Source organism: Macrobrachium rosenbergii, chromosome 21 (assembly GCF_040412425.1).
Source record: "Macrobrachium rosenbergii isolate ZJJX-2024 chromosome 21, ASM4041242v1, whole genome shotgun sequence".
NCBI lineage: Eukaryota > Metazoa > Arthropoda > Malacostraca > Decapoda > Palaemonidae > Macrobrachium > Macrobrachium rosenbergii.
Window position 1 is genome coordinate 13,172,390 of NC_089761.1, and position 14,187 is coordinate 13,186,576.

Below are 14,187 nucleotides of genomic sequence, written 5' to 3' on the forward strand. Positions count from 1 at the left end.
TAATTTTGACAAATTTACTTTTTTCATGTGTTATGTGTAATGATAATGATTGTTGAAGTGTCATATTTAGTTTGGCATCAGATCTCAAAAGAACTAACGATTAAGTAACTTAATAGTGTAATTTAGAATTGATAATACAATTTTAACAGTAACGTAGTTTAGAACGAATAATATCTTTCTTGGTAAAAGCGTGGTATATGAACACGAGTGTGTCCAGCAAAGACTTGTTTCATTTCAATTGTCATCAGTTGAGATAAGAGAGAACGCTTTGTTTTGGGTTGTGATGACAGGTTTGGAAAACAAATGCCGATTCGCCCCATACGAGCTCAAGACGAGTGATTTCATGTTGTTACATGCATTGTTCGAGTCACGTACGCCACTTTTCAAAATGTTTTGCTGGGATGACGTAACTTTCTTTCTAGAATTTCTCCATGGTATCTCGCACCCAAAATGCTTTAATGACGTCACCTCCCTGCTTCTAGAACTTCCCTTTTGTATCTCGTACCCAAAATGCTTTAATGACATCATGTAATTGTTTCACATGTTACTGGAATTCTAAAATTTGCTTCATTCTGATTTCTTAGACCAGTTAATTTGGTTCCCTCTCTCTCTCTCTCGTTCTTAGAAAGAGATTACTTTTAACGTAGTGTTTTGTGGTCACGAATTAGCATTAACTTTTGAGATCCGAATTTAGTAAAGTTATTTAGTTTGTAACGGCGCCTGGTAAAAAATTGTTTTGTGGTAACGCTGCTGCAGCAAGTGATTTACAGAGGTTTTCACAAGTTTGTGTAAGGTAACGTGAATTTTACCTATTTATATCACGGTATGGTAAGTTAGGAAATTTTGACCGAGTGAAATTGTTATTGATAAATCTTATGTGTATTTTTGTGTGTATTTCTGTTTGCAATCTCTTCATATTTACACATTTTTTATGTTGTGATGTAACATTTATTTACATAGCATTTTAAATGTTCCTTGGTAATTTAACATTACATACTTGACTTAATTTTTCATTCATTAAGATTTTCTTTTCAAATCTTGAGTAATTCTTGATAGTTTAAATTTTGCTTGATTAATTTAAATTCCTGATAAAGTTTTTGTGAATTAGTTTTGCTTCATAATTTAATTCAAGAATTAGTTGAGTGTTGTTTTATTTTCAAGTAATAAGAAAATTTTCAGATTGTGAATTCTAATTATAAACTTTATTTTTAAATATAATTTTTTGTATTTAACATTTTTAGAAAAACAGTGTTTCATTTATTGATCACCAGTGAATAGGACTGATTGTGTGTGCATAAGACAAAGTGATAAACATGTTTTGTTCTTTTAGTTTTGCTAAAGTGAATTAAGACCAGGGAAACAGAGTTGTTTGATGGAGTGATGCCCTTTTACTCTAAAATATTTCTAGTTTAATTTTTGATACCTCGCACATATTCTGATAAACTTAGTTTGATTTTTCGAGTAATAAATAAGTTTTTTCTTAAGGGATCACTGCTACCTTTAGAGTACTCAGTCGTAATAATTAATGTTATGAGAGTTCAGGTATCTGGCTGAAGTGAAGTATATATTTTTTGAAATTTGAGATTAGTTGTGTAGTAACCAGGTACTTGATACGCATCGTGACATTATATATATATATATATATATATATATATATATATATATATATATATATATATATATATATATATATATATATATATATAGTGTAAAGCCAGTAGTTGCAATACGTTCAGAAATTGAAGGGAGACGATCTGAACACTCACTGTTCGAACCTACTGACTCCGAAGCCAAAACAAGAAAGTGCTGTCGTTCCTGGTATGAGAGATGCTTTCACAGAATGAGGGAAGTGCTGTTGCTCGAATAAAAGCAAGAAGGGTGAACACATGTTGCGAGAATTGTATTGATAAAACTTTCCTCGGTCTCAGTTGTTTCAACTTGAAACATTTTGTTTGAATGTAGGAAAATTTCAGGATTTTTATTTTCATCCAATGTAGACGCAAAACAGAAAAAAGTATTGTTTTTTTCTTGTACTCTAAGTGCTACATGATTTTCTTAGTCATACAACATAAGACTTAAAAAATTTTTAACAAAGAAAAGGAAACATTTAATTTTTTTTATATTTCAGAAGTAAAAATTTTACAAAATTATATATTTTTTCTTTTGATTCCTTATCAATATATGAAATGAAAATAAAATTTTCTTGATCTTATATGAAATTTTTTTTCAATTTTCCCGCTACCGGAAAAAGAGTAAAAAAAAAATGTTCGCCCTTTGCCACCATATAAGTATTATTCACAGTAATAAATAAAGTATTTATTTAATGCTCTAGGTTAATTTATTTGTTTTCCCGCATACTACAATATTGTTTTAATGAAAATAAAGCCTTTTTGATTAAATTTAAGGTACTTATATATATATATATATATATATATATATATATATATATATATATATATATATATATATATATATATTCTAATATAAATGCACCACGTATATATATAATTCTAAGTAAATGCACCACGTATGGTACACTCGGAAAAGTAAATGCACCACGTATGGTACACTCGGAAACCACAATCTCCGACCCACCTAGGTCGTGCTCCGAGTTTATGTGCGGGGCCTTTCTGGACAGATTCTACCCATCCCTCCCCTCACCCCCTTTACTATCTACAACCCCACAGGTTCGGCATTTTTTCTTCGTTTCGATTTATACAGGTTCTAGAATTCAACAGTGTTGTCTATATAATCATACCATAACTGTTTTGCATTATATGCAGCAAAATATAAAATAAAAAAAAACACCCAAAGCAAAATCCGGAAGAGTTCAAAAGGTATTCGAGCGTGTTTCAATCTGTGATAATGCGCGTTGCCCGCCGTCCAGAAAGGCCCCGCTCATAAACTCGGAGAACGGCCAAGGTGGCTCGGAGATTGCGATTTCCGAGTGTGCATGCCGCTCATTGAGTCCCCTGTGAACCACATAAGGAGAACATCGCTGCAGATTCCCAGAAAAGTCTGGATTTCTCCAGAATTTTTAGCAGATTCCAGAATTACTGATTTTTTTACAGTATAGCTTAAAATCTCCAGAATTTTGCTTGTGACCAGAATTTATTGGAGAAATATCCAGAATTATCCGTAATGTCACTGAAAAGTAGTGCGGTCTCTGCATAAATGCACATAGGGTGATTGTTTAAATTTTTGTACACCCATTTTCATACATACGGCTCGATCTGAGTTCTCAGATTTGGCGTTTTCCCACAGTTTGGCAAATTGGCCGGTCTTCTTATAGAATTTTTCGGGTTAGCCGTGGTATCACCTGGGAACCCTGCAGGATCGCAGTCATGTTAATCGAGGGTAGGCGTGCTGTCGTATGCGTGAGCCGATGGGTGATAACAAGTACCATTTCGTCCGACATTTACCTTAGCGTAATTCTTATGTTAACTAATAACAGTAATCCAGGGCCCTGTGTAATCTTAATGATAATATAATGTGATAATTTTACCCCTCGTCCTTTCATTTATGTACAACCCTTGAATGACCAATATAAATATATATATATATATATATATATATATATATATATATATATATATATATATATATATATATATATATATAAACTCGGAAACTATAATAAGATGATAAATTGCACTGACTTCCTTTATGATTATATAAGAAATAGCAAACGAGTGTGGTGCTGTCATGCCATAAGTTTTTTTTCGGGGTGTTGGACAAATAACGCCCAGTTAGGCCATACAGTTATTTTTACAGTCCACTGCTTTTTTGTTAAAGAATAAAAAAATATCTAAATATATCACCACTTTTTCCATGTGGGTGTTCGCTTTATGGATTTTTCAAACTGCTGACACGATGTCGATGTCTAGTTTATGTTCCGCAACTTCTGCTGCTTTTGCAATGGTGTTCTAGATTTAGCTGGCCTTATACCATTTCTTGAAAACTTGATGGCAAGGTTATTTGGTTAGGCCTGGTTGTCCTGCCCAACTCACTTCCTTTGATTGAAATGACACTATTTGTTTTATTTCCCATTTATACTAATTGTTTCTTTAATGTTACTGAAGGCAATCTTCTTGATTTCATGCGTTCCAATTATCTCTGTTGGCTCCCTATAGTCTGGGGGTACACACCAGACCTCCTACCCCCTCCCACACTTTACCGCACTCAGGTCAAGCTTCCATCATGCTGACATAAGCGAGCTTAATCTGACCAACCAGCCATTCCGTCTGATAAGAAAACAAAGTTTGCAGGTTCGTCGAATTTCTGGTATTTTTCATGAACTGCACGTTAAAACGAAGAAAAAAATGTCTCACGTTTCAAGCCCTGTCTTATTCGCGTTCTCTTAAATACAGAAACATCATATTTTATTGCTCTTTTTTTAATGTGTCAAGTTTAGTCACACTTAGTCACACATCGCAAAGTACAGCAAAACAGGTAGGAAGACGCAGGACGTTTAAGGGCATCATTGATATTACTTTCAGCTTTTATTCTTCTTAATAAGAGAATTAATCATTTAATGCAGTTTAAGTGTATACAGTATGCGTTAACCATCTGATCACCATATATCCAGGTTAAACTGTTTCGGGCCAGCCCTAGGAGAGCTGTTAATCAGCTCAGTGGTCTGGTTAAACTAAGATATACTTCTTTTTTTATTATTTGATTTTTTTTTATTTATATTAGCTAATCCCTCTATTTGGCCCTATCCATTAATATTCCTGTTATATAACTTGCATGTAACATATTATGACATTGTTCCACTCTATAGTCTAAATTATTGGCGACTTTAGATTTCGCTTTTGTCGCATACTTTGAAAATTCAATCATTTTAGTGTGTATTGTCAAAACACATGGTATAAAACGCGCATTCACGTTACATATTTTGAATGTGATGTTGTTGTATATGATGGAAATGCAAGTAGATTATCTTTCGGCCCTCGCTCCGTGTGTTTGCTAGCTTCGAACAACATTGTTGCTTAGTAAACATTGGACTTGGAAGTTGTGAAGTATGGTAATAATGTAATTTTTGTAGATGTTGTTTGAAACAAAATACAGAGGAATTAATTTACTAGTGTAATAAACAAAATACAGAGGAATTAATTCAGTAGTGTAATAAAACTCTTAATAAATGACAACTGAGAAATATCTTCTGAGGTATAATCTAGGCCCTGGGTAGCCTATTTCCGTTAAGACCAGGGACCACCGCTAAGGGTCTGCCGCACAACAGGCAAGTCTCTCTTTTAATTAGCCTGGTATTAATCTTGTTGGAAAATCGAGTGTGATACAATGACAGATTATCTGAAGAATAATGGGTGACGGTATGACAGATGAGGCTAATACGAGCAGTTGGTGATGGTAGCCTGTGACAATTTTTACCTTAAGAAGTACAAACCATTGCTTTTTATGTAAGAGGATTCCCCTTGCGAGCTGAAGTCAGTCTTATTATTATTATTATTAGGCTGTTATTATTATTATTATATTATTATTATTATTGGTAGATCTAAGTAGTAGCTCTGTGGCTGTGATTTCCTTCCAGTCGACTTTTTCTACAGTTTTTTGGTTGCTAATTATGGATTTACCTTCAGTTTTTGTCGCACAAATGTAATTAACTCCTGAAGTCCATCCAACAAGGGGTTTCCATACAGGATCTTCACAAGACAGAGCACGGTTACGTCTGTTTGGAACGGTTCATATCCTGTCCAGCAATTGCAATAACTTGTTAACATATGGGTATGGCCTCCCGGGGCCAGTACTAAACACGGCGAACGGACATTCCATTTGGCCGACAACAAAGAAATGCAGCGCCAGTATCAGAAGCCCTAAAAGTGTAGAAAAAACCAGTTTCCAAGGTAAAAACAGGCGTGGATCTAATACTTAGAATTACATTATTATTATTATTATTATTAGCAATGGCATGCATTTGTGGCTGCGACAAAAATGTTTTGTGCAGTCGAACACTGGTATTGAAGCTACATAATTTTTGTGAAGACACTCATGCAATGCACAATCTACCACAATCTGTGTCAGTATGCTGCCAGTTTCTGTCAGCAGTTGCCAACTGTACTGCTTGAGTACCAAAGTCTCTCAAACTTTTGTAGGGGCAGACCTTCTCACCACATCAAACCTGAAATGAGAAAAGGGTTCCCATTAATCCTACCATGACACTGACAATGAATATACAGTATACAATATTTTTTCCTATGCAAATACAAACCTTCATTCTTTACTTAGGGGTCATTAACTACCCGCTCATTGGTCTGCACTCCACTTCCACTTTGCGTTCGACCACCATCGAGTGAAGATGTCTGCTGTGCTCTCTGCCTGACTGCCATTCGCTTTTCATGCTTTTGTTGTTTGTTTCTGCTTGCTTATATTATTGATTATAATAAAGTTTGCAAACTCCTGACTTACAACTCTGTGCTCCTGGGAGGAAACCGATTTCCCCTAGGTGTTGCCAGGGAAAAGACAAACCCCGTAATCGGTTCCTCTCATCAATTGAGGTGGCTCCTCACACTTTGTGCCATGCCATGGGCATGTTCGGAGTGTCAGGTCTTGCCTTCTAAACAATGGGTGAAGATTTCTAAGAAGAAGGGAGAGAAGAAGGTTTATCAGGTTTCATCAGACTGCAATACTCCACCGGTGATATCAAAGATTCTCTCTGGTTCTTTCTTACCCCAGCCAATTTCTGCCTATTACCACTCCTAAGGTCAATGGAGATCCACCAGAGGGGGAAAGATAACCAGCCTGATTCCTCCCAGGCAGTATCACTTCGCTCAGAGGAGGAGTTGTCCTTGGAAGGACCCTCCTTCTTGGGGCAGGGGGGAAACTGTCTCCCCCAACCCAACTTTGTTCCTACACAATATACAAACCCTTGGTCCTTTGCATAAGGAATTACTCTCAGCGAGTAATTCCTGGAACGGCTGTTAAACTTTCGAACAAGGTGGTTAGGCAGTTAAGTACAGCCCGGTAGGCAGAAGTCCCTCCTGCCCAGATGTAAACATTCCAGTTTGCTTTCGGCTGTCATACAATGCAGACATGTTTGCTGACTTTCTGCCCTGATCACCATTTTGCTTTTTTCCCTGTGGGATATTTCTTGTTTTCTTTTGTGTGTACAACTACTGCTTGTGTGTTTGATATTTATAGAATATGCAAACCCACAAATCTTCTATACCTGTACGGAAGGCCGTCACCCAGCATGTGTGTTCTGGTGTTGACGGCAATGGTTGCACCCACTTCCGATCACCCATTGATGTTGACCCTCATGGTCTCTGCACCAGTTGCAGAGGCACGACTGTAACCGGGAATCTATTTGTGCTGAGTGCCGTTCTTGGTTGCCTATGCAGTGGGTGAAGTTTACAGGAAGAAAACAGTACAGGAGGAAAGCTTCCAAAGCATCGTCAGAGGGGTACACGCTGCCGACTGCACCTTTGGTTGCTAACCCTTCTTCCTTGTTTTTCCCTCCTGCCAAACTTCCTCTCTTTTTGGGAGCAATCTCTCCCTCTTTGTCTTCATTTGCTTCATCAGGGGGAAGGGGGGTGATCAAGACGATTTCTTCTTGGGGGGCCTCCACTCGTTCAGAGGGAGAAAATTTTCCCACAGAGCGAGAGGGGTCTCCCTCTGCTTACCTGACTTTGTCTCCTTCTTCAGGTCAGGCGGCTGAGTTCCATGAGTCGGCCGAGCTCCATGAGGCGTGAATCTCCTTGGGTCTCTTGGGTGCCCCATCTGTGCAAGGTATTCTGGTGCACTTGAAGGTATCGTGTGCCCCGGAGTTGCCTATGGTGACACATGCTGCTGTCACTACCACTATGACAATGGTGACCATGACGGCTGTGCAGGTTCCCACATCTGTGTCTATGCATGTCCCAACTCTCACGGTAGTAGACCAGACTGCCATGCATGGTCCTGCTCCCCAGTACGCGATGTCCTTTCTGCGTACTGCCTTCACAATTCTGGTTGCTTCTGTTGTTCCTGTTGCCCCAGCTGCTCCTGCTGTTCCTGCCACCCCAGCTGCTCCTGCTGCCCCAGCTGCACCAGCTGCTCCTGTGTTTCCTGCTGCTCCCTCCTGGATGGGAGACCTGACTGCCATCCTGATGATGTCGAAGAAGTCGATGAAGGGGGTTTGGAAGGTGTCGTCTTCTTCATCTTTGTCTTCAACTTCGTCGTCAGCTGCCTCCTCCTCTTCTTCTTCTTCGGCTTTAGGGGCTTTTTATTCGACACAATTGGTGCAGGATGATGGGAACAGTTCTGAAGGTTATTAAATGAAACTCTGACTTTCCTTAAACTAATTTATTAACCTTAATTTTTTCCAACGCAATAGGCTGGAAACAGCCGTTGAACATTCGACCAAGGTGGTTAGGCAGTTAACTTCGGTCTGGGAGGTGGGAGTACTGCCTGCCCGGATGTAAACATTCCAATTTGCTTTCAGCCGTCGTAGACTGCGGATGTTGTTTCTCTCGCTCTCTGTCTGACTGATGAGCTTTTCCCCGGTGGGAACTTTCCTTTTGTTTTCTTAGTATGAATGTTGATAAGCCCTTTAAGCCCTCCTACCCCCAGCATGTGTGTCCTGGGGTAGGAGGCAAGAAATGCAATACCTTTAGATCTAGTGTTGACACAGACCCACAAGCCCTCTGCCCCACTTGCATGGGACGTGTGTGTTTGCGTGCTTCGCCTTGTAGCGAGTGTTGTTCCTGGTCTCCCGAGCAGTGAAGGAAGTTTGAGGTGAGGAGACGCTACTGTAGGAAACCCGCCAAGAAATCGTCCGAGGGTAGCACGCCCCCGACGACTCCTGTGGTGGCTGATCCGTCCGGGTCGTTTCTCCCTCCCAGCAAGCTTCCCCTTCTTGCTGCCTCTCCCTCGGGTGAGGACTCCCCCTCCCCTTCCTCATTCGTTTCATCGGGTGTGGAAGGCCATGGGCGAGCAGTTGCTCAGGACATCCTCTCTGGGGTGTCTCGTCATTCTGGGGGCGAATTTCTTCCCCCAGAGCAAGTAGAGGCTTCCCTTTTTTACCCAACTTTATCCTCAGGTTTTGGGGGTGGAAGCGTCTTCTGTTGGCCAGGTACCCGATCTGACATCTGCCTGGCTGCACCTGGGTTTGCCTGGCGTGCCGTCACTGGAGGGCCTGGTGTCACACTTGTCTGGCGCTCCGGTGACGACCCATACAGCCACCGCTTCCACCACGAAGACTGTCACCGTGTCTTCTTTTGGCAAGCTGCCTGTGATGGTGGCCTCGCACCTCGACACCCAGGTTTCGGCCACGCCTGCCACATTCCACTCCGTGCCGCTGCCTCCTGGGTTCCTGACCCCTCGCACATGGTGACGTCATTGGTGCTTTATATGACTATGCCTGCTCCTGTTTGTTAACCACGGTTTTGGCTCCTCGCTTCCCTGACACTCGGCCTGGCCTGGCTCCCCATGCACCACCCGTGCCTCCAACCCTGGCTTCGTCCCTGGACTCTCCTGGCTCCTGCGCTGCTGTATCTGCCCCCAGTAGCTGCTGGGCCAAGCACCATCTTTGCTACCCACTTCTATGGCCCCCCTGGTTGCTCCTGCTTCTGTGGCCCCCCCCGGTTGCACATGCTTCCATGGCCCCCCTGGTTGCTCCTGTGCCTTCTGCTGCTCCTTCGTGGTTTGGGGACTTGACTATGATCCTGAGGAAGATGGCAAAGAAGTCGAAGAAGAGGTCGAGGAAGGTGTCATCATCTTCGTCTTCATTTTAGTTGTTGTCTGCTGCCTCTTCTTCCTCTTCTCCTTCCAAGGCTCCCCAGCCAAAGAAGAAGAAGCCTGCCTCTCCCCCCAAGAAGTCTCACACCGAGACCTCTAAGGGACTGCCTCCTTCCACAGGGAAGGCAGTGGGATCTCTCGCTGGCTCTTCCTGATCCACGGATCAAGGAACTACTGCGCTGACCCCCGGGTCAGTCATATCGGGAGCCAAGGGCGTGTAGACCATGGTTCCCACTCCCCTTGCTGCGCCAAAGAAGCCTGCTTTTAAGGCCAGCGGGTCCACGTCAGACACTCGCTCACAAGTTGCTCCGAGTACCTGGGTTTCTAAGGAAAACCAAGTACCCCAGTCTGGTACGGGAGAAACTTCTCTCCGTACAGACTCAGGCGCGGGGCGAGAGAAAGAGTCCCGTCATGCAGGTGCCTCGACTCTTCCTGCTGGTAATTCTTCAAGTACCAAGCCAGATTCCTGGGAAGGTGCACTGGTCCCTCAGGTCTGGACACCTGGAGAAGCAGAGAAGAGGTCCCCTGCTCAGTCTTCCCGAGATGTTTCGGCATCGAAGAAGACTGGGGTGCATCCAGAGGACAGCGCAAGTTCGCAGCAGCCAGCCGCTCATTCGACTCCTCCCAGTCCCCAGCCTGGCTCAGGGGAGGTGAGTGCGTGGCTTGAATCACACGAGCCGCTCTGCTCTCCTTGGGAGACCGCTTCTCCCAGGCGAAAGCTCTCTCCTCAACATGGGCTGCCGTCTCCACCGCAGGGTGGTGACTGCTCCTGGCCCACTGCCCCTGTTGGTTCTGCCAGCAAGGCCAGTGGGAGCACCCAATCCTCCTTGCCTGTCCCCTCTACCTCCTGGGCTCCTTCCAGGGGGCACAAGTCGGACAGGAAGAACTTTGGTGAGTTGTCTCCCCAGAGTTCTACCTCGGGGGCGTACGTGCCTGGCTTGGTCCTTGGTTTGACCAGGTCTTACACCCGAGTGGTGCAGGAAGGATCACGGGGGTCTGCCAAGGTTCTCGCTCCTGCAGGGAGAGTAGATCAGGAGGACCGCACTTTGGAAGGACTCAAGGGTCCTCTTCCCCAGGATGCGGACATCCCCGAGATACAGAGGATGTTTGCTGAGGTAATTGCGCTGATTTGTCAGCACAACGACCTTGGGGAAGGGACCGCGGCCTTGTCTGTGGATCATCTGTCGTGCCTTGAATCCTACTGGGGACCCAAGAAGGAACCCAAGGCTTCGGTGAGGCTGCCGTGGTCCACGCTTGTAGAGGGGGTACTCGATCAGGTGAATAGTCTTGTGTCTGGGCAGGATAATTCTCTCTGATCAAACCGCTCGGACAAGCTTCTTCCCCCTCCTCTGCCTCGCCAGAAGGATTTCTACGCACTGTCAGAGAGGTCATTGCCGCCTAAGCAGGCTGACCTGGACCTGGTTCGCTTAGATCCAGGTCTCTTGTTGCGGCAACTTAATCTAGAGAGCATCTCCCTCTCTCAGCAAGAAGCCGCAACCCTGCAAGCCACTGCTATGGCGACCTTCCAGGCAGTCTCCTGGCTGGATATGTGGTCCTTCACAGTATCCAAGGTGGCTGCTTCCTCAGGGGCTATCATACCCGGGGAGGACTCCGCTGTCGGGAGACTGTGCCAGTCTGGAGGTAGGGCCATCTCCTACCTCGCCCACCAGAAGGCAAACCTGTGGGCTAACCTGGTCCTGAAGCGAAGGAACGACATTCTTTCTCGCTTCTCCAGATCTGTAGGGTCTGAGTCGCCAGTGACCCTGCGGAACGGACCGTTTCTGGGTTCCGCCTCTCCCTTCCCTAGAGAGTTGGTGGACGCTGCGGGGGACAAGTGCCAGGCCAATGACAGTGACCAGCTCGTCCACCATGCGGTGGCCAAGACCTCCGGGTCTTCGCGTTCCACTGTGGCCTGGCCGGCCCCTAAGAAGTCCCAGTCTTCGAAGGGATCCCATGGAAACACCCAGCCCTCTTCCTCTAGAAAGGGTGGGTCTTCCCACCCCTTTCAGCCCGCTTTCCAATCCGGGAAAGGGGGCAAGGGGAAGAAGAAGGGGAAATGCTAGGGACAGCGTTCCCCCCCCCCCCCCAATGCTGCCGAAGGTTGGGGGTGCCAGTTGAGCCATTGGGCAACATGGCAGCGACACAGAGCCGAGACCTGGATAGTGGATGTCCTTTTGGAGGGATATCTACTACCTTTCGAGTCTCGGCCTCCTCTCACCTACTCTCTGGTCCGTCTCAGCAGATACGTCCAAGGAACTCCGAAGGAATCCACACAGCAGCAAGAAGTGCAAGCCATGCTGAGCAAGGGTGCTGTGGAAGTCGTGTCGGACCAGTCTCCAGGCTTTTACAGCCATGTCTTCCTCATAGAGAAAGCCACAGGGTGATGGAGACCAGCCATAGACCTCTCTCCCCTGAACCGATTCGTTCGCCAGACTCGGTCCACGATGGAAACGGCGCGATCCATGCTTGCTTCCATCAGGTGTTCACGAGAGTCTTCTCTCTCTTGTCAGCTTGGGCCCACTTGCACGGGATACGTCTATTGAGGTATCTCGATGACTGGCTCATCCTGGCGAGCTCCTGCTCGAAGTTGCTGCAGGACAGGGACTGACTCCTCGAGTTTTGCCGCGATCTTGGGATGATGGCGAATCTTGAGAAATCAGGTCTCTCCACCCAGCAGAGGTTAAAGTAACTGGGCATGCTGATAGACACAGTAGCAGCGAAAGTCTTCCCCTCGGACTCTGGTATCAGAGGCTCAGGCAGGCAGCACAGCTATTCCTGTCACGATAGGAGCAGCCAGCCTGGCAATGGCAATTCGTCATCGGTCACCTGTCGTCATTGGAGAAGCTGGTACCTCATGGGCGTCTTCACCTGCGGTCTCTACAATGGAAACTGAAGGAGTATTAGTCCCAGTCCCAAGACCCCCAGTTCTTTCTCATCCCTCTTTCCGAGGAGGTGAGAGAGGACCTTTGCTGGTGGATGGACGACAGGAACCTCTTGATAGGAGTATCCCTGCACACTCCCTCTCCGGACATGCTGCTGTTCTCAGACGCATCGACCGAGGGATGGGGCGCACACCTAGAGGAGTTGCTGACTTTGGGAGTGTGGCACCGAGACAACAAGCGCCTTCACATCAACATCCTGGAACTCAAGGCATCCTTCCTGGCTCTCCAAGAGTTCTTGGGTCGAGTGATGGGACACTCTGTGGTAGTGATGAGCGACAATTCCACAGTTGACGACACAGGTGCATGAGTGGGCCATGGCTCACTCGGTAGAGCTGTCAGCCAGGTACATTCCAGGCAAGAGGAATGTCATGGCAGACAAGCTCAGCTGCCAGAATCAGGTGATCGGAACCGAACATTCCCTACACTCAGAAGTCACGGAAAGGCTATTCGACCTTTGGGGGCGTCCAATCATCGACCTGTTCGCCATCTGGCACAACAGAAAACTTCAGGTCTTCTGCTCTGTCGTGCTGGACCCATGGGCCGCTGTGGAGGACGCATTCCAGCACCCGTGGGACAACCTCGACGTTTACGCCTTTCCTCTGTTCTGTCTGATTCGCCGAGTGATCAGCCAAGCGATGATCACCCTGAATCTCAGAATGATTCTGGTGACACCCAGATGGCCGCAGGGTATCCCGACCTGCTAGCTCTACTCTCCAAGGCGCCGAGAGAGATTCCCCACTGGCCCAACCTGCTGTGTCAACCCCACGTGGAGTGGTACCACCAGGCAGTGCAGTCCCTATGTCTTCATGGCTGGAGGTTATCCACCATCTCCTGTGAGCGAGAGGCTTTTCGCATCGCGCAGCAACAGAGATGGCCAGGTACCTCAGATGATCCTCTGCTGCGGGATACCAGGGGAAATGGTCTGTCTTCTGTGGTTGGTGTCGTGGACGGGGTATCTCTCTGGTCGGAGCTACTGTTCAGCAGGTCACAGACTTCCTCGTCTTCCTTCGCCGGGAGAAGCTTCTCCCCTTTTCAGCTGTAGAAGGCTACCGCGCCGCGCTCGGCCTAGTCTTGTAGCTGAAAGGAGTAGTCATCTCTTCCTCCTTTGAGATCTCCCTAATGATGAGAAGCTTCGAAAGGTCTTGCCCACCCAGGGATCTCAGGCCCCCTGCTTGGGATGTGACTCTTGTTCTAAGGAGCCTGACTCGTGCACCGTACGAGCCTTTACGAGAGTCATCAGACTGGGATCTGACCCTCAAGACTGTCCTCCTGCTGGCCCTGGTATCGGCGATGAGAGTTGGTGAACTACAAGGACTTTCCTTCAGTGTTAAACACTCGAGGGGATGGGGATCAGTTACGCTTGATTTTGTCCCAGATTTCATGGCGAAGACTCAGAATCCTTCGATCCCAGATACACGGTTCAAGTCCTTCATGATCCCCTCCCTAGAGGACTTTGTAGGTAATGAACCAGACGAGATGCTACTGTGTCCTGTTAGAGTGCTGCGGCACT

The 14,187-nt window shown here is 45.6% G+C and overlaps 1 protein-coding gene across 2 annotated transcripts in view; it reads left to right on the forward strand.

The window, feature by feature from the left end:
- The first annotated feature begins 4,922 nt into the window (after positions 1-4,922).
- The window catches only part of LOC136849686 (uncharacterized), a 231,637-nt gene continuing 222,372 nt past the window's right edge, over positions 4,923-14,187 (forward strand). The window contains exon 1 of one of the 2 annotated variants that reach the window (XM_067123031.1): positions 4,923-5,026. The gene's annotated coding sequence lies outside the window, so the exon portion shown is untranslated. Of the gene's footprint in view, positions 5,243-14,187 lie in introns of both variants that reach the window. The other variant, XM_067123030.1, reaches the window with a different exon arrangement.